Source organism: Stegodyphus dumicola, chromosome 2 (assembly GCF_044657685.1).
Source record: "Stegodyphus dumicola isolate Sdum_Otavi_A_Nest chromosome 2, ASM4465768v1".
Lineage (NCBI taxonomy): Eukaryota > Metazoa > Arthropoda > Arachnida > Araneae > Eresidae > Stegodyphus > Stegodyphus dumicola.
This window is the reverse complement of record NC_140769.1, coordinates 173,520,607-173,542,373: the sequence shown is the minus strand read 5'-3', so window position 1 is coordinate 173,542,373 and position 21,767 is coordinate 173,520,607. Positions and strand designations below refer to the sequence as shown.

The window sequence follows — 21,767 nt, the reverse complement described above, 5'->3', positions numbered from 1 at the left end:
AGCGAAATCCAATTTTTTTTAGAAACATGTTTTTTGAAGATAAAAAATAATCCAATGAATATTAAGAGAAAACTAAGTCTAACAAAAATTGAAGTTCAAGTTTACAAATTAAAATGTGACACGAAATAATTTAATTTGAAATTGATTTACCAAATTTGGAATGGAAGACTATTTCAGCGATAATTACCAAATTTGGAATGGAAGACTATTTCAGCGTTAATGATTCTGCATAGAGAAAATAGAAACAAAATTTTTTATGGAGCATGTTATTTTGCACCAAGAATAAAATATTGTAAAGTTAAGTAATAAATAATGTTATTTTAATTTTTTCAGGCATAAACAAAGTAAACTTCTATCCCACATAGCACAAAAACATCCTTGGGATATCCCAAGGATGTTGCTCGCGGGATATGCGCACATCCTCAGGACATCCCGGAATATCCCGCGAACCTCCTAAACACCTCCTCCCGAGTGCTTAATGTCACATCCCGGGATATCCTCAGGACATCCTAACCAAGTCCCATCGACAGCGTGCGGGATGTTATTAGGATATGAACTCCTACTTACTACATCCTCAGGACATCCCACTATATCCTAAAAACATCCTATCTATGTCCCATCAACAGCATATGGGATGTTATTAGGATTTAAAGTCCTACTTACTACATCCTCAGGACATCCCGTAATATCCCAATTTCCTCCTAAACTCATCCTCCTGAGCGCTTAATGTCACATCCCAGTATATCCTTAGGACATCCTATCTACATCCCACCGACAGCGTATGGGATGTTATCAGGATTTGAAACACTAGTTACAATATCCCTTTAACCTCTTAAATACATATTCTCAACTGCTTATTGTCACATCCCAGTATATATACAGAGGAAAATTCCAGTGAAAGTAGTATGTGAAGGTGTGATGATCTAAAACCTACTTTTTTTTACACAGATAGTCTCAAATCGTTCTCCTATGGTTACTATGGAAAAATCAGAAATGTTGAAAATATTTATACAACTTATTTTGTTTTTAAATCAGAATTTGTGAATATATTAAAACTGAGCAAGGAAATTAAAATGAATTATTAATACAAAATATTAAAACTGAAAATTTTGCTTTTATTTTTCAGATATTAAAAATCTTTTGATCATTTTTAAACATCCAATAGCCCCCAAATTGAATTATTCATAATTAAATTATTTTACAAAATCAGTTTCTAATTTCAGTTAATTTGTATTAAAAATTGAATAATAAAATTACCCATTTAATAATCTTTACATAAATGAATCATCTTTCTTTAAAACATGTAAGGAATTTATAGTTTTGATGACACTGTTGGGAAATTGTTAAAAGGAATAAATTGTATTTTTAAAACTAAATCAATTCCTAGCCTCAGAATAAATAAATATGTTTTCGTAACATGAGAATGCTGCAGGCTTTTTTATATATTTAATATTTAGTTGTAAAAATTTGACATTATGTTAACAATTCTTTATATCATTCAAAAGGTAACTCAAGCTCTTCTAAAATTCTATCTTTCTGCTCACACAATTAAAAAAAAAAAAAAAAAAAATCTGAAAGGCCTCAGATTTTAGCAGTCACTCAAAGAGGCTAAAAGTTTATGAATGCATAGATTATCAATACAGATGGGGCAGTGGAAATAGCAAAACATTTTATAAGATACTGACACCAGAAAGTTATATATCTTCTATATATTTGAAAAGTGAAGAAATATATCATGTAATTATGTAGAAATATTAAAATGTTTTCAATTAGATATATCATGAATTAAATGCATTTTAAATCAATCAGATGAAAAATTAAAAAAAGCATTGTTAAGAACTGTGTGTAATGCTTTTAATTAGCTTGGCTTGTTAGTCAATAATATATTAGATTTTAAAGGTAAATATGTTAAATTTTGCCAAATGGCAAGACTTGAAAGTAAAGCGAAACAAGTTTACGACTGACGATATGAAGTCACATTTCAAAACTAATAGCCCTTTTAGATTAAAAAAAAAAAAAAGTTCTGAAAATAATTTGCAATGGTTCATTAGTATTATTTTATGCAAAATTCAGTAAAATGAAATTTACCCGTTGAAATCAGCACCAAATTAAACTTTGTAAATTCTAGCGCATGTTAAAGGTTGTCTCATCCAGAATTTTATTACATTCATTTCAGAGCAAAATAAAACAGTAATTGCCATTTATATGACAATCAATATCAAAAATTTAAATCTGCATTTTACGCAACATAGAAAAACTTCAAAAGATCTACTGTTTACCATGCAATTAAGGCATTTTAATCTGCTATCAACTTTACCAATTATTAACTCCATTAAGTATATTCAGTTTACTCTTTCTGCTCAATATATGCAATGTAAAATTTTCCATAAATTTATTAATTCATTTTATTTTGAGGTGAGCTTTTATTCAACTCTCAATGTCAACAAGAATGTTTAATTCATTTTTTATTCGGTCTCAAAAGAGAAATCAAAATACGTGGATTTATGTACGTGTATTTATGAATCAAAATACATGAGAAATCACAGTGAGAAAAGCACTGCTACCTTAAACTGTGATTATATATAACAAATACAGTGAATTATAGTTAAAAAATAGTGAAAATATTTATATTTCTGAACTATTTCATATATAACATTTTCAGTTTCGCATATGTGGCAATTTAAGAACTTTTTTACGTATACCAATTTTTTGAAATATCTGCAAATTTTTGTATCTTCAAGGAAAGCTTATTCTTTCACCTTTAGTATATAAGTAATGGTAATTTACCAGATAAAATTACTTAATGGGGAATACAGAAAAATATCTAACCACTTACCTTTGTGACTTCTGCAAAGAGACTAAAAAAAGTAGTTCAGCTAAATCTGCTATAATAAATATTTATAATAATGCTAAATTATGCAATATCTATTAATATGACAAATTTTTGTAAAGCTATTTATTTGGATGAAAAATAAACACATTCAGAAATTTATGGCACTATATTATGATTAACAGAGGAAAAACACTTTTCAAAATTCAAAATAGTTTTTATTAATCCAATTTTTATCACATTTTATTTGAATTCATGAAAAACAATCTTATATCCATGTATTCTTATGTATATAAGAACTCTTGATAAATTGGATCTCTGTCATTGCCTTTCACAGCACCTAAAATAAGAAAACACTCACAATTACTATATGTCAATATAATTCATAATTAAATTTAAACAAATGACTATTAGAATGCAAATTAAAGGAAGCATTTAAAATATTTTAACATTTAGTACCTATAAACAGAGTAGCAATTATTTGATTTTTCGATTATAGTAAAATAAACATGGGGGATGCCTTTTAAAATTTTTTATGTCAGAAAATAAACTCAAACCACCAGCTGAACATATGAGCAGTTTTATCAATCAGCCACTGGTAGGTAACCTGGATACTGAATCAACATATAAAGTTGCCAAGATAAAGAGAGAAACAAAATTATGATAATCACATCTTACCTATTCATAAAACTATTTTAAATTTAATGTTGTAGGCAAGTCCAAAAAGAGTGAGAATGAATTTATTTTGCAACACAAAGTAAAGTCTTGCAGGAGCAAAAAAAACTTGTCTCATGAGATTGGCAAGTAAAAAATAATTAACTGCATCTGGTAACATTTATCTGACAACACATAAGTAATTGTTAGCTACGTGCAGAAAATAAAATCTGCATCAGGGGTGTAGCTAGAGGGGGGAAAGGGGGGCATCTGTCCCCAGGTGCAGAATCCAAGGGGCTCCAAACTGATGTTAGAACATTTTAGAATTAAATGTTTTCCATCCTTGGCTAGCAGTAGGGGGTGCGAAATCTTCAGTTGTCCCTGAGCGCTGAAAACCCTAGCTATGACTCTGAATCTGATCATGTTAATGCAATTTTAAACTTTTGAATTTAAACGCAGAAATTTACCAAAGAAGTACTTGTAACAGTAGTAAATGAAGATGTGGCTAATCTTTACTGTATGGTACACCTTGGTTTCTGTCTGAAAAAAAAATCGCAAAGTGGTATTGGTTGTTTGTGAAATGTGGAAGCCCATTGCGTCAAATAAGCTTTTCGGTAACCCTAATGTTGATAATGTTGGCGAAAGTAGCCTTTGGGGAAAAAAAAAAAAACTTTTTTTGTCAATAAAAAGGAGTTATTTCTGCAAATATTGCCAACGTGCTGTGATAAATTTAGTTTTGGGCTACTTTTTTTTAATAGTAAACCTTTTGTACGGTCCCAGGTTTTTGGTTCTTACCATTCTTTTCAATTGCTGTGTTTGGTTGTACGGAAGTGGTATGGTCTTGTATTTTGAACATACTATTTATTATTTTGGTGTGGGTACCATCGTTTGAGTATGTCTGAAGTGACTAAGAGACGAAAAATTTAATTGAATTGCTTACCTGGAAGATGGTGGTGGGAAGCCTAAACATATGCATGTGAAAAAAAAGGTATGTTAAAAAAAATGACGTTTCATTTATTTTTTTGTCTCTGTGTGTTAATTTTTGTTAGAAGATTTGTTGTTTAATGTTTTTATGTTAGGAAATATGTATTTTTGGTAATTTATTCCTCTCTGTTTGTGTATTTTTGGTTGTCTGTGTGTTAAGACAGTGGCGAATTTTTTTCTGGTAACTATGATATTTTTAACTTTCTGATTTTCTTAAAGTGAAAATAGATCAATGTGTACATGGACAAAGTTAAGGCAGTGCACTATGCCCAGTTTGTGCAGTTCTCTGTTTTAATAGGTCGATGTGTACATGGACACAGAGTTTGTGTATGTCTTTGACTTCTTATTTTGGTTTTGTGTAGCGGCCACCTTGAAATTGGTGCCGATCCTCTCAGGTGACGATCTTGATATAAAAAAAAGAAACGATTCACCAAGGGTTACAGTAGAGTAAATTTTTACCAAAGATGTTCTACCATAATCACCATTTCAGTGGTTTAAACACTAGTGGAGCAGTATGCAGAGATGAAGATTTGAGTTTTGTTTACACAGCATGATGGTTTAGGCACTCCAGCCATTACAGTGAACAAAATTATAATAAACATAGCCACAATAATTGTCTATAAATATTGATGTATAACACTGCATTAACTAATATATTTCTTATACTAGTATATACAGAATCCTTAATCGAAGGGAAAATCAGAAGACTGTGCATGCATTTTCCTTTAACTGAAACATGGATTTGACCATACAAATCTCAGTCTTACCGGACATGCCACACTATGCAGATAGACAGTAAAAAGTGCTTGTGTTGTTTTTATTTGTTAGAGGGAAGAAATAAATATACTTCTAGATTTTAATTTTTTCTTTTCTTGTTTTACATTTGGATTACCTATCAAAAAGTAAGGAATTCTGATATTATTACAATATTGGAGTTAAAATAACAATTATTGGACATGTTAAAGTAATGAAAATTTTAAATTAGGTTAAAAAGTAACCCTTAATGTGGCATATTTTTGAATTAAACTCTATCGACATTAAAAACAACAAAACGTCCCTCTTTATTAAGGACTTTTAACTAATTTTAAATACAGAGCTATGAATGAATTTTTTCCCTTGCATGTTATAATAACTGAAACAAAATTACTCTGATACAGTCAAAATTCCTAAATGCAAGTACATAAAATTTACTTTAGCAATTTAAAGAGATGAGACACACTGAACAAATGAATAAATGGTTGATCTTTACATTACGGTAACTGGTAGTTTGGCGACATTTTGGAGGCGATAAAGGTTACTACCTGGGACTTTGGTAATAATGTGAGCAGCACTGAGTTCCGATTACGCATTATTTTGTGTGGGGGAAATGAGAGATCATGGGATATGTCATGTGATATTAATGGACGAATTACGGTTCTTTAATCGGAAAAGGGGGGAAATCGGGAAAAAATCTGGAAATTTTGTATTTGGCTTTATTCTGTGTTGTGTGAAATAGTGTTTGTGAATTTTTGGATCCCATGGCCGTAAGTAAAGTGAATTCGAAATGGGTATTTAGTGGTATTGAAAAGGATAGTAAGAAATGTTTTTTAAGGTTGTGTGAGAGAGAAATAAACATGTTTTATTATGTTATTTATTTTACCTGGTATCTTGCTTTGAAAGATAAGTATGATTTTAAAGATTCTGAAAGAGAATGAAGAAAAGTGTATCCGCCACGTAATGAAGATTCTGAAGGAGATTAGGTAAGTTAGTATTTTTAATTATTTTTATGCATTGTTGAAAATGTAAGGTGGAAAGGAATTTGGTATTATTGGGAAAATTGTTATTAGCAATGATTTAGTTTAAAGTAATTAGGATTGTAAGGTGATTTTTATTAATTGAATGTATGTGCTCATGTATATTTTAAGTGGTGTTTTTGAATTTAATTATATTTTAATGAAATGATAGTTATTTTGTGAATTTTATAGTTGTAGGAATTTGGTGTATGTTTAAGTTGAAATAAATGTGCATGGAAATAATTTAAATATTTGATAATAAATATTTGTAATGCTTCATGTATGAATTCGTTGGTGACGTGTATAATGTAATAGATGATTTAGAGGTAAAAGTTTCTGGATATTTTATTTATTTTATATGTGGAAATGTTCATATTTGTAAAGGGTAAATACTTTTTCGCGATCATGTAATTTCATATATGTTCTTTTTACCGGGTTTAAAGATTGAGAAAATTGTCATGTATTTTCGTGAAATTTTTTTAATTTATGAGATAAAAGCAGTGTACATGGATATAGTGAAGAGTGTGCGCAATGCCATTTTTGTGCAATTCTGGGATGTTTTTTTAAGTAAAAATAAGTCGACGTGTACATGGTTCAGTAATATTTTAATGAAATGATAGTTATTTTGTGAATTTTATGCTTGTAGGAATTTGGTTTATGTTTAAGTTGAAATAAACATGCATGGAAATAATTTAAATATTTGATACTAAATATTTGTAATGCTTCATGTATGAATTCGTTGGTGACGTGTATAATGTAATAGATGATTTAGAGGTAAAAGTTTTTGGATATTTTATCAGTGGCGTAGCAAGCATAACTGGCGCCCGGGGCAAAATACCTTTTTGGCGCCCCCCCCCAAAAAACTTTCAGTATATAATGTATAGAATATATTCGTAATAGGAAAATAATGCAAATAATAATAAAATGCTAAATCTGCCATAAAATACTCAAAAATATATTAAGAATAGTCACTACCTAACTACAGTAGCCTTGGGTTCGGAAATGCATCTGTGTCGGCGAAAAAATCAGACATACGATGATCTAGAATTAGATAAAAAGCTGTTATTTATTTTACATATTTATACAAGTGTTTTTAAAAAGTACAATTTTTAAACAATTAAAAGTAACGATACATTATAGATAAATAGATATGTGGCAACTTGCCTACTACAACTCAACTCTGCCAGTCTGGTAACCCATATCAACCAAAAACATTCTATTCAATTGTTATAATTATTTAACGATCTGTCTAAAAAAATTGTACTACCATAATTGGTGACCCGTATTTATTACGAGTAGCAATCTTCAATATTGCACGAATATGCACCTGTGATTTCAAGCGTTGTGCCGCATTCCGATGAGTCAATATACACTCATGTCCATAAATTAAGGATAATGCAAAATCAGGCAAAGGAAGACTTAAAAGCAAAACAAATTTGACTTATTTGTAAAGCTTATTTATTAAACAAAAGGTAAAGAGCAAAAAAAGATGCTATATGTTTAATATTATTAAAAAAATAGCGATTTTTTCTCCCTGGAGCAAATTACAAAAAAAAAATATTACATGGTTGGTATGATTTTTTAATACATTGCATGTCTCCCAGACGATGCAATACAGTCCGTACAACGCCTAGGCATGCTGAGTATCAAATTATCGATCTGATCTTGGGGGATATTACACCACTCAAAAAGCAATGCTCTCCGAAGTTCCGGTAGACATGTAGGAGGAGGTTGACGGGCTGCAACTCGTCGGCCAAGCATGTCACACACGTGCTCTACTGGATTCAAGTCCAGTGAGAATGCTGGCCAGTCCATACGGGTGATATCCTTCCATTGAAGGCATTCACTTACGATGTTTGCACGGTGAGGACGGGCGTTGTCATCCATAAACACAAATTGTGCGCCCATGGCGCCCCAAAAGAAACATACATGTTGTTCCAGAATAACGTCCCGATAGATTTGGCTTGTCATGGTTCCAATTTGAACACGCAGGTCAGTTCTGGAACCCAGAATAATTCCACCCCAAACGAGCACTCCGGCACCTCCGTAACGGTGTCGTTCAATGATGTTTTCTTGGTGGTAACGGGTACCTGGAGCTTTCCATATGAAAGTCAGGCGAGAATCAGACTGCAAGCTAAACCTGGACTCGTCGGAAAACATGACACAAGCCTACTGTTGCGGTGTCCACAATGCATGTTCTCTACTCCAGGATAACCGGAGGCGATGGTGAGTTGCAGTAAGTGGAACGCATCTGACAGGTCTACGGGCATATAGACCAATGTGCCTAAGCGTCTGTACACGGTCTGCCTTGAAATTGTCGTACCAGTGGCTGAAGAGAGCTGACGAGACAGGTCTGAGGCTGTGCTCCGCCTGTTTCTTTTGGCAGTAACTGCCAAATACCGGTCCTCATTCGGCGTCGTTGTAACTCTGGGGCGACCTGTGCTGTAACGTCTACTCACATTACCATCATCTTGGAATCATTGCCAAAGCCTGGAGATGACACTTTGGGCAATTCCAAGTTCGTCTGATACTTCCAGTTGGGTAGGCCCACATTCCAGACGGCCGATAATTCTACCACGTAAAAAATCATCCAAATGCGTCCTTTGTGTCATAACTATTCGGTTATTGCACTGAAATGCTTATAAAGCGCCTGCGAACCATTTTACTTCTTTGCCTGTATTCCTTGTATATCACTCTCTTACACGCTCGTCATTGTGACGTACCATCGGTGTCATCTGGTTACTTCCTGAAATTTGCATATGATTCTTGAAGACGTGTGTAGTGATTTTACAGGTGATATATTTATTTTAGATTCCGATTTCCGCGTGACTCCGAATTATCCTTAATTTATGGACATGAGTGTATTTCTGTCATAATTTGCTGCATTTGAGCCGTCAAATTCTCTGATTTCAAGTACCAAGAAACTGTGTCACTATATACATATTGATTATTTTTCTATACATATTATTACTGTGCATATTTGATTGATCTAAAGTGGTTGACAACGATGCTGCTTCACAATTGGCATGAGTGGCAGTTAAGCCACCGCCTTTTTGTCGCCGAGACCCATCGTTATGGTTCATTCAATTGGATGCGCAGTTTAAATTGAGTTACATTACTGTAGACGAAACTCTATTTTATACAGCGATCGCCGCGTTAGAATCAGAGGTACTGCAATCAGCTCGTGAAATAATTTTGAATCCACCGGCGACAAACAAATACAAATCTTTAAAAAAAGATTAATTTCTGTTTATGAAGAATCCGAGATAGTTAAAATCAAGCAGCTGTTGCACGATTTACAGTTGAGTGATATAAGGCCTTCTTAGTTGCTATCTAAAATGTCAGACTTAGCCGCCAGTAACCTAACGGATAACATTCTTAAAACATTATGGACGAATAGACTCGCATCTAACATGCAAACCATTTTAGCGGCCAGTAGCGACCCACTTAACAATCTTCCCGAAATCGCTGATAAAATTCACGAACTGGCCATTCCTGCGCAAATACACGCAGTGCAGGCTCCTGGTCCAGGTATTGTGGCGTTACAGGCTCAAATTGATGATTTGTCCAAACAGGTTGCTCAGTTAGTAGCCATCCAAGCTGAACCTTTTCACCGCAACCTCTCCACATCACGTAGTCTAAATACACGTCCTAACCCACTGAGGAAACGTTATGAAAGCCCTCCTCCGGGTATTTGTTTTTTACCACCACAAATTTGGAAACAAGGCAAAAAAATGCCATCCTCCGTGTGACCCACCGTGCCAACAAATGCCACCCACCGTGACCAGGGAAACGAGAAGGGCCGTTGGTCGAAGTCATGAATGACAGCGGCCGGAATTTTGCACGCCTTTTCGTCATCGAAAAGAATTCGGGCTTAAGGTTTCTTGTAGACACCGGGCTGATGTTTCTGTAGTTCCACCACATTTTCACGAACAAAAGCGCTTTATTAAGTTACAACTTTATATAGCAAATGGAACTCCTATTCAAACTTCTGGTGAACGCCTGATATATGTTGATTTAAGATTGCGCCGCAACTTCCAATGACAATTTATTATTGCTACTGCCCTATTATTGACGCTGACTTTTTACATAAATTTTCTTTGCTTATCGATATTAAAAATCGCCGTTAGATAGATTCCATAACCAACTTAACTTATCATGGAGTAATTTGCAATAGTGAAGATTTGAGCATTAAACTGATTTCGGGTAACTCCCCATGACATCAACTTCTCAGAGAATTCCCTACAATCACGCGCACAGTTATGGGTATTTCCGAACCCAAGAACGATGTACTACATTATATTGAAACTAACGGACCTCCAATTGCCGCTAAACCTAGACGCTTACCTCCGGACAAGCTTAAAGCCGCCAAAGAGGAATTTTAATACATGATGGAAAAGGGAATTTGCCGTCTTTCAAAAAGTTCATGGGCCAGTCCGCTCCATCTAGTTCGGAAACAAAATGGTAAGTGGCGATTATCGCCGGTTAAATGCAGCTACAATTTCTCATCGTTACCCAATCCCGCGCATTCAAGACTGTATGCAAGTTTTAGAGGGAAAAGCTATTTTCAAAACCCTTGATCTTGAGCGGGCGTATCACCAAATGCCCGTTAACCCAGCTGATAGCCCCAGCTGAAATTGCGGTTATTACGCCTTTTGGACTATTTGAGTTTCCGGTCATGATTTTCGACTTATGCAGTGCTGCTCAAACGGTCCAACTCTTCATGAATCAGGTGTTAAACGGCCTCGACTTTCATGTACTTTATTTTGATGACGTCTTAATCGCCTCCTCTACAGAGCAAGAACACCTATCACATTTGAGAACAGTTTTTGAACGTTTTCAAAGGTACGGTGTTAAGTCTTAATCCTTCCAAATGCGTTTTTGGTCAACCAAGAGTATCCTTTCTTGGTCATGAAATTTCCGCTGATGGCGTTCAACCCCTTCCAGAGTCACCGCTATCCGCGATATGCCCGAACCATCTACAGTGAAGAACTTAAGAAGATTTCTTGCTATGCTCAATTTTTATCGACGTTTCTTACCTCATGCAGTAACCATACAAGCACCTCTAAATTCGTTTTTGGTTGGAAGCAAGAAAAACGATAAACGTGTTATAACCTGGACCGCAGAATCTTGCGAAGCGTTCCAAAAATGCAAAAATGATTTAATTTCGTCAACAAATTTGCAGTATCCTTCCGCATCTAAACCATTATCACTCTACGTTTATAAGGTATTTCTCCGCTTTCCTAGTGTGCCTTCGTGGTGTGGTGTGGTCTGGTGATTCTGCACGCTGGGCCGGTACTCCAGAGGTCCGCGGTTCGATTTCCGGCGAAGGCGGTTGCTAATTTTTCAATCTCTCTTGCTTCCAAATATCCTAATGTCTCTACAATGGCGCTCGAACTAAAAGGGTGAGGATTCTCCACACCCAGGATTTGGCGATGGGGTTCCCTGAAAACATCAGTCGCCCTTTAAAAAGGCTTATGCTTTATGCTTTTCAACAGGATAAAACTTCTCCTCGTCAAATGAGACACCTAGACTTCATAGGGCAATTTTCAACAGCTATCCGTTATATTGAGGGTTCGCAGAATATTGTTGCAGACACCTTGTCTCGTATTGAAGAACTAGCCGTTCCTTCGCCAATAAAGTTTGCTGCCCTTGCCGATGAATAACACCAGGATTCAGAACTACAAAACCTCTTGAAAAGCAAATCCTCCACCAATCTCAACTTGCAGCCGATGCAGCTGTCACCTGGAAAATCACTTAATTGTGATGTTCAGGATTCAAGATTTCGACCTTTGTTCCGTCCGGATTTCACCATGCCATTTTTAGTCAGTTACATCGTCTGTCACATCCTGGCATCAAGGCTTCGGAAAAAAATGATACACCAACGTTTCGTATGGCCTAGCATGCAAAAGGACATAGCCAACTACACACGTTCGTGCTTGGAGTGCCAAAGATCTAAAATTGTCAGACACACAACCAGACAACTTTAAAATTTTAATTTGCCCTCATCTCCCTTCAATCACGTGCACCTCGACTTGGTCGAGCACTTATATTTATTAATAATAATATAATACATGAATACAATTAACTACTATGTATACATTTTTCTTACCTTGTATGAAGCAAATTTATTATTTACTTCACCAAAGTCGACCCTTTCAAATTTTTCTCTTTCCACACTTAAAAATGCAAGATGACTTAAGGGATCTTGTCACATCGTTGATCGTAAATATGTGAAAATTTATTTAATATGCTGAACGAACGTTCATAATTAGCATTTGATAATGAAATAGTAAGTAGTATTTGAAGTGCGACACTTAGGTTTGGAAAAACATTTTATCTATAGATCTGTAATGGAGTTTTAGGTTCCGTTTCTTTTCTACTGCGGAGTATCGTCATACAGTCCCATTCACTGCTCAAAACAATTAGGGGATATTGTGGGTTCGGTATGAAATAACCATATAATCAACAACCTTTTTGAACAAAAGGAAATAGAAGAGATTATAAAGGAAAATTATAACGTTTACAAAGTTGGGAATATGCAAATTTAGTCTGTGACGTCAAAAACTATGCATTTTAGATAAGGAGTGAGGAGCGACCTGCAGTATTCCTTTTGTAATAGGAGATTAAAAACAATTCACATGCGTTGAATGCTTCGTAGCAGTGAATATACTATGTCTCAGCAAGATGACATAGTTGAATCGGTAGCCAGGAAGGACATCAGTCGTTTACAGGAGAGTAAAACGCAATCCATTGTAGCGGAAGCGTTAGGATTGTCCCAAAATGTCATTTCCAGATTATGGAATCGGGTTTTAGAAACTGGATATGTTTGAGAAATCGTTTTAAAATAAAAGCAGAACATATACGTGCATTTCGTTTAAAAAAAATATAAATATATCTCTACTTTGGAGAAATAAAGTGGTCAGGAAGAACGTTTTGGTTGATGTACTCCAAACATTTTGTTACACATTTTATCAAACAAATCAAGAAAATAAATAATTAATTATATATAAATAATTACAATAGTTATTAAGTTTAACTATACTTTCCAGAAATCGATCAAAATAAAAACTGAAATTTTCCGGAAAATCTTGTTTGGAGACCATTTGGCGCCCCTCTACGAGCGGCGCCCGGGGCATCATGCACCCCCATGCCCCCCTCTCGCTACGCCACTGTATTTTATTTATTTTATATGTGGAAATGTTCATATTTGTAAAGGGTAAATACTTTTTCGCGATCAGGTAATTTCATATATGTTCTTTTTACCAGGTTTAAAGATTGAGAAAATTGTCATGTATTTTCGTGAAATTTTTCGAATTTATGAGAAAAAAGCAGTGTACATGGATATAGTGAAGAGTGTGCGCAATGCCATTTTTGTGCAATTCTGGGATGTTTTTTTAAATAAAAATAAGTCGGCGTGTACATGGTTTATGTGTATGTGTTATTTTGAAAAACGCGTAAGGTGTATGGTATTGTGCACTTTTTCCGAATTTTGCAGTGAATATTTGTCATGATTAAGCAGTTTTGTTTGATAAAATTTCTATCATAAGTGTAATTCAGCTAGTAGATTGTTGGAAGAAGTGTTCAGTAGATAAGAAGAAAAGAAACATGTCTTTACTTCGTGAAGACAAAATGGCGGCGGGGAAAAAAAAATAGAGGGTTGCTGTAGGGGAGTTGGTCACCAAATTTTCGCCAAAAAATCGCCAAGTTACCGTAATGTAAAGATCAACCGAATAACTTTCTATCAAAGAATAATTTATTAAATTTGGCCCGTTCCATAGTAAACTTTAACCATTAGATTACATTATTACACCATGTTATCAGTTTGAAAAGCAAGTCATATGCCAGATCTTGGATGTAAAAGAAATGCACAAAATAATATACAGATTATTGAAAAATGATGTATACCAATGTTTATAGATATGATTAAATGTAACAGAAAATTTACTGTCACAACCACATTTTTAAGTGAAATGTATTATTTTAACATTTTACAATATTTAAGGTATGGCATTAAATGCAATTATGTGCCTGGATTAAGTTAGTAAATTAAAAATAATAATAATAATCAAAGAATAAATGTCATGAAAAATTTCAAAAACAAGCAGAATTTAATTTAGAAGACCTTTAGACACTTATGATAAATAAATTTGAGAATTCTTCACCCAAAATTAAATTATAATTAACTAAAACCAGTTTGACTGACCTTCTACAAAATCCTTCAGCTGCAATTTTTTCTAGCTTGAAAACCAAATTCTTCTCCACATGGTAATAACATCTTAACCAGTTGAAATTCCTGCAGAAAGTTTGATAACACAGTAATAGAATTAATAGAATAGAAAAATTAACACAAAAGTATAGAACATCATTTAAACTTAACATTATTACAAATTTTGGTGCTTTCTGACTATCTGCAAAGCTGTGAAAATTGGCAAAATGGTTAGTTTATGGTTCATATCTACTGCTCTGTTCACAAGTAGTAATTCAAATAAGCACTTTATAAGAAACAAAAAAATTTAGGATGCACACACACAAAAATATATACATTGGGTCAATATTCACATATTTTTCATCCAATGGAATACTATTCAGAAATAAAGATTAAATATAAAGCATGTAAATACATGTGTGTGGTATGCATATTCATAGTTTGCTATTATCATGTGCATACTCTTGCTGTTGTAGCGTAAGTTGAAGCTGTGAGGGCAGATGATAAGAAAGTATCAGAATTTTTCTTGTATAAGAAAAGATTGCCCTGACAATAGTATCTCAATTGTTTAGCACTGACATTTACATAGCACATTAGAAATATACAGTAATATATGTATAATAAAAAGATAATTGCATATTATTAATTCATTTTTTTAAATGCCAAACTTTAACAATTCTTTCACATATACTTAAACAGAATTCTTTCACATGAACATCTAAAATCCATTCTTAACTAAAGAATAAATAATAAAACCATGTAAATTTCTTATCAAGCCCATCATTTCCGAAATGTCTACTTCTGAAAGTTCCCAGCATTTCTCAATATATTATTAAATTACTAAATTAAGCATTAATGATCATCATGTTCGCTAATGTGGCAATATCTTTCACACTTCTTTGTTACCACAAGTAACAAGTAGGCTTCAATAAATCTTTAACTGTTACATGCTACTTTTGTCTAAAATTTGTACAAATAATAAAATTAAATGAGCTCTTTATAATATGCTCAAAGAAATAATTTTGTATGAAAATTTGTATGTTATATATTGGCCTGATTAATGATTCAGGAAATAATTCGGGTTTTCAAAGTGCTTCCAATAATTCAAATTTCAGCTTGTGTCAAAATAAAATCTATAACACAAATCTAAGCAAATTTCCTTATGAACAATGCATTTTAACATTATTCAATCACTGGCAATCACACAATACTGATTGCTTCAATAAACATTACTGTAACTGTGTTATTTAAAAGACTGTAATGTTTTAATTATTTCCTTAATTAAAACATTACAGTCTTTTCCTCCTTCTAACACCAAAAGAAAACCCAGATAAGAAATATAAAAATATCAGTAAAAATAAATTATATTATTGAATGACACTTTACATTAATTACACTTATGCATATATTATTTTATTATAAACTATTTCAAAATCAAAGAAGAGAAGGGGGAGAAACTTTAATATTGACATTTCTAAAATGATATAAACATTAATCATTTAGTACAGTTTGTTATTTCAGGCAAAAAGAATTCACTTTTCTGGATAGCATTTATATTTCCATCTCACTTTCAATGAAACATTAAGAGAAATGCATATAATTTAAACACCACTTTATTTTATTTATCAGACAGATTATGTCAACTCAAAAAAAACCTATCGGTAAAATTCGGTAGTAATAATTCTGAATGTTAGGCAACTTGCAAGATTCAACAAAAATTATCAATACTTTTATTATAATGACAATTCTACAGTAACATGAACATAAAATTAAACTGCATATAACTATAAAATAAGCCAGCATATAATAATGGTGCATTGGTTTCTAAAACAATGGGCTCGATGAAAAAATACATGTATTATGGTAGCTATTCATATTCTTCAGCTTTACTAATATTCTCATGTTCACTTTACATAACTAAAGTATCTAAAATACAATAAAAATGCAAACAATATTTATGAGAAAATGTTAAAAGCCATTATTACATAAGCATTTGATTGAATGACCATATTTTGTCTTCCTGCAAGTCGAATCTTAAAATGATATGCAGTTTGAAAAATGCTCAATCCTTTTATAAAATATTCAAAAAAGATTAAAAAAAGGTACTGTTCTGTTATCAGGACCGGGTTCAGAATTGTATTTATGTATGCTTGTATATTTGTATGTCTACATATACACATCTATGCACATACTTACGAACACAGGTTCATACATTTCCGATTCTGGTCCCAATAACAGAACAGTACCCCCCAAAAAAAACTTGAATTACAAACTAGATTAAGATAATGTTTCAACCATACATATTTTGGACAAAACAATGCAAACTCTTATTTTTATACAATTGTTCAAACTATTTAACATAAATGTATTGCTGCAATAAAATAATAAGCAATCTGATCACACATATTATTTTGAAACTGAATGCATAAACTAGACTAAAAAAAATTCAGTCATAAACATTTGGATAGCAGGGCAAATTAGATATTTGAAAAGACAACCAGCCATTGAGGTACACGTAATTCACGACAGAATGGTAACAATTCATAAAGCTGTGAAACATTTAACTGTCAAAATGACATAAATTCGAAAAGCAAAAAAAGTAAACATACAAGTATTGCAACTGAACTTACCTTTCATGCAACAAAAAATATCCATACAAGTTAACCTCATGGCGCAGCCATTTTGGATTTCGTTTCAAATCAGACAGATGTTTACGGATTTGCGGAAGAATACGAGGAACTAGTAGTTTGCCGGATACAATGTGCAATGACGCGAAAGAATATAGTTCTGTAGAACTTCCTACATTATTCCGTAATAAACAGTACTATTTCCTAATTTTTTCTTTATCTAATTGATTAATTAATAGGGAAATAGTTAAGTAATGCCGAATTCATTTTTAATGAAATGTAAAATTTTGTATGTATGGGACGACCACCTTCCGTCCAATATTTCTGAGAATATAAACAAATTTTGGAATCTGAGAGTATCAGTAAATAAATATATAGAATATCGCCTCTCAAACGACCACTTCCGAAAGTGACCAATAGTTCTGAGATTATAAATAAATATTGATATTAAGCATTATTTCTATAAGACGACCATCTCTATATAAGACCAAAGTTTCTAGAATCTTGGATAGTCATCAGAGATGTATCTTTACTGCGAAATTATCGCACGACTGTAATTCAATATCAAAAACAGATTGAAAAACATTTTCTGTCCTGTAATTAGAGGAAAATATTTTCCTTATGAGGTATTTCTCCCGCTTGCGTAGCGTGCCTTCGTGGTGTAATAGTTCTGCACGCTGGGCCGGTATTTCAGAGGTCCGTGGTTCGATTCACGGCGAAGGCGGTTGCTAATTTTTCATCTCTACGGCTTCCCAAAAAAATCCTAATGTCTCTACAGTGGCGCCCGAACTAAAAAGGTGTTGGATGAGGTATATCCACACCCAGGATTTAGTGATTGGATCCCCTTAAAAAAAAGTCGGCCTTTAAAAACAGAAGTAATATGAGGCATTTCTCCCGCTTTCCTAGCGTGTCTTCGGCCCACCAGCGGCCGAGCGGTAAAGTCGCTGAACCCTGGTAGTGCGAACCGAGGTTCGAATCCCGCGAACGGGCTGGCTGCATGGGTGTTTTCGTGGTTTTCCCCACGTGTAACGTGTATACGAGCCAGTTTCCCTTAGAAAGTCCTCCACGAAGACATCTCTCCCCTTAGTAGTGGTTCTGCATACTGGGCCGGTATTCCAGAGGTCCGTCCTTCGATTCCCGGCGAAGGCAGTTGCCAATTTTTCATGTTTCCTGCTTCCAAAAAAATACCTAATGTCTCTATACCCAAATTTAAAAAAAAATTCGTTTCCGTAATTAAATATATCTATATCTAATTTTACCTATATTTGTAGTAGGGTTTGTAATCTGTAAGTAATTATACATGTAATTTATACATTTTTTATAAAAAAAATATATGTTATTTAGAATTTTGCAAATATTCTAGAAAATGCTAATCCATTGAAAAAAATCTTTTCTATGACTAAATAAATTTTTAAAAACGTCAGAAAAAATAGCAGTTAAAATTAATAACAAAATAACAAGAATAAATCATCAATCATATCAATATTTTTAATGTACAGCATTTAGAAACAACTTAGTAAAATACATATGAAAAATAAAATAATGTACAAGTTTCAGATGTGCAATGTCAAAAAATTAAAACTGGTAAATTTGAGAACAAATATCCTCAAAATGTTTGACAACGAAAGTCCTCCGGACAATGCAGAATGAATGTCCTCAGGATGTGAAATTGGTGAACTCCTCAGGACATCTGAGAATCAACATCTTCAGGACATCCTGTCATATCCCGGGACATAGCGACTTAAATAAGACATCCTTAGGATGTTAAATTACGATCTCCTCAGGACATCTGAGAATCAACATCCTTAGGACATCCTACGTATATCCCGGGATATTGCGACTTAAATAGGACATCCTGAGGATGTTTTGTGCTATGGGGGATTACTGTTAAAATACGAAATTTTGGAATAGCATCACATGCGAAAGAATTTTCTAAAAGCACAGATTTATTGTTATTTGTCATAATTTATGCATTTAGTGTAAACCAAATAACACACTGAAAAAAATAATTTCGTTTAGAAAATATTATAAACATAAATTTTTATACAAATTTCTAGCTGCAAAAAAGGAAATATTTTAAACTAAAGCAATAAAACACTAAAGCTGTCATAATCTCTCTCTCTCTACTATGACAATTAAGGAAATTGCTATATAATGGAATAACACTGACTTCATAGGAAGAATTTAGAGTCGAAAATGCACAGCAGACATGATAAATAAAAAAAGTTCGCATTGAAAAAAGGACATAGATAATTTTTTACGATTATTCGGTTCTATGATAATTTCATAGTAGCAATAAATACATTCTAAAAAGTTTACTTATGTCGATAATAACTACGATATAACACAATATTTTTATGAAAATTTTACTTCGATCGGTAATCGAATTTGTAGCAATCCTTAAGTGCAATCCTGCTTAAGTTCTGAGTAAGTATGATATGGGAATTCAAAACTTTTAAATGAAGCAACTAGCATAAAAATGAAACAATTAAATTTATAAGATTTGAAAACCATGTAACCGGTCAATGATCTGACTTCGAAACTCCAAAATTCAAGAAAGAAAAAAAAAAAAAAAAAAAAAAAAAAGCATGAGAAAATGATATTTTTTTAACTATGATTCCAGAATGCCTCTAAACATATTGGAACTCTGCAAACTGAGTCTTGGTCTTGAAGATTCTGACAGATTTCAGGGTGGACGTAAAGTATTAGGATAAATATGACTGGACATCTATGCATTACTGCCTATTAAAATTTCTACACCATGAAGGCTGCATGCAAAAAACATTAAACTTGCATGAAAGGTACTGCATGTTGGGATATCAAAAAGATCAGATTTTCAGCGCATGCGCACAATGAAGGTATAAGTAACGCCATTTAATCTATGTATAATTGTGAAGACTGCACAGCGTGTTTCTCATTTGGGAATTGCATTTGAATGGGGTCTATCGAGTTATGTCTCATATAAGAAAGAGAATCTCCTACTAGCACATGTCGGTATTCGACAGCAGTATGTCTGTGGACTCTCACGACTGTTATTTATTCCGCTCGGGACATTGCTGCACTTGTTGGTTGGGATCCTGTGTCTGTCAGGCGAATGTGAAATCAATAGGAGCAGGGATGCGTGATTTCAGTGGCTCCCCAGACCACTAACGCTCGAGAGGACAGACATGTTGACCTGTAGGCTTTGCTGGATCTTAAGCTAAGTCCCATGCCCTAAGATCTCGTACCAAGTCCGGGACCTCAGGAATTTGTCTCGTATGCAAGAAGACAAATGTACGCCCAATTGTATTCTGTCCTGCACAGAGGACTGTCAGTACGGCGACTGTTGTTGCGGCTTCCCGTGATGCTCAGCAGAGGCAGACTCGTCTACAGTGATGTGTCGAACGATTGCACTGGGCAGGTGGCACACGTCATCTTTCCACACGAATCCTGGTTCTGCGTTTAACATTAGTGACTGCATATAGTAATTATTTATAATATGTGTAGCATTATTAGGGATGTCTAACTTTGCATTAGTGATGCCTACATCAACATATTTAGAATTAGCCTATGTACTTAAGAGTTACAGTTAGTTAAAAGTTCAAGGGTATACAAATGTTTTTATGTGCCAATTCATAGTGTCAATTAGATAAATTCGGCAACATGAAGAATTCCTTATTTGAATAACTGACCAGTTTGCACACAATGATAATGCTTCGTAGCCAGCACATTGCTCCCATCCTCCTCCCTTTACAGTTCGCCATCCAATATTTAATTCTTTCATTCGTTTTCCGTTGTAAAACGAAACACAGAGTTAGGGGAACTTGATCTAAGGCATCAAGAAATAATTATAGACGTTGACAGAAATTAATAATAGGTCGAAAGTCACCTTTCCTAAGCGGACCGGCTCTCCCGCTGGCAGGGAAAAGAAACAAAAAAAAAAAAAAAAAAAAAGCATCAGAGTGGAAAATCTGCGCATGGAAGCACTGAGGAAAACGAGCGTTTCTAGATTGCATTCATCATCATCATACTGACCAAGCACCTGGCCTGCTGATGTAAGGTGATATTAGATACAAATACCAGTCTCCTCTTATTTGCATAGCTAATAATGTGGATAGCTGCCGTTACACTTCTGACGAATTAAGATCTATCTTCGAGTCCTGTGTGATACCATCTTGCAACAAGATAATGTATTCGCTACTGTGATTTCCGCTTGCTGCCCGTGATGTCTCTATCTTCCTCAATACAATGGATGTTTGACTCTTACACTGGTCAGCACGTTCTCCAGATCTCTCATCCACTGAGAACATGTGGTCATGATCTGGTGATGAACATCTGGTCGAAAGATTGGCATGTTACCACTCGCCAGCCGCTAAGATTGAGGATATCTGGCAACAGAGCTAAAGGTGTACGAAAAACTCTTATGAATGACACTTATAAAGAAAAGAAAAGAATGAAAGCCCCTTATGAGTCATCAAAGCTCATTTCAACCTGATTCTAGCTGGATTACAGTCGTTGTTCGTGCCAGAGATAGCAGCTTTGTGTGATCACCAAGAACTTTAGATGAGAAAAGGTTCTCGTATACGCTGGTTTCTCTCTCTCTCTCTCTTCTTCCACTTTTTTAACTAGTGTTTGTGCTTGGCATCCTGAATGTGTAGGTATCTAAAAGATAGAAATGAGCAGTTCACTTCTGAGTACTCTGATGAAATGAT

At 34.0% G+C, this 21,767-nt stretch overlaps 1 long non-coding RNA gene across 1 annotated transcript; it reads right to left on the bottom strand.

Annotated features, from left to right (window-relative positions):
- Nucleotides 1–3,036: 3,036 nt before the first annotated feature.
- LOC146998654 (uncharacterized) lies at nucleotides 3,037–17,145 on the bottom strand. The gene is made up of 4 exons (XR_015039342.1): nucleotides 17,080–17,145; nucleotides 14,447–14,536; nucleotides 7,216–7,281; nucleotides 3,037–3,170 (listed from the first exon to the last, which is right to left on the bottom strand). It is a non-coding gene; the product is annotated as an uncharacterized LOC146998654 (long non-coding RNA).
- Between the last annotated feature and the right edge of the window lie 4,622 nt (nucleotides 17,146–21,767).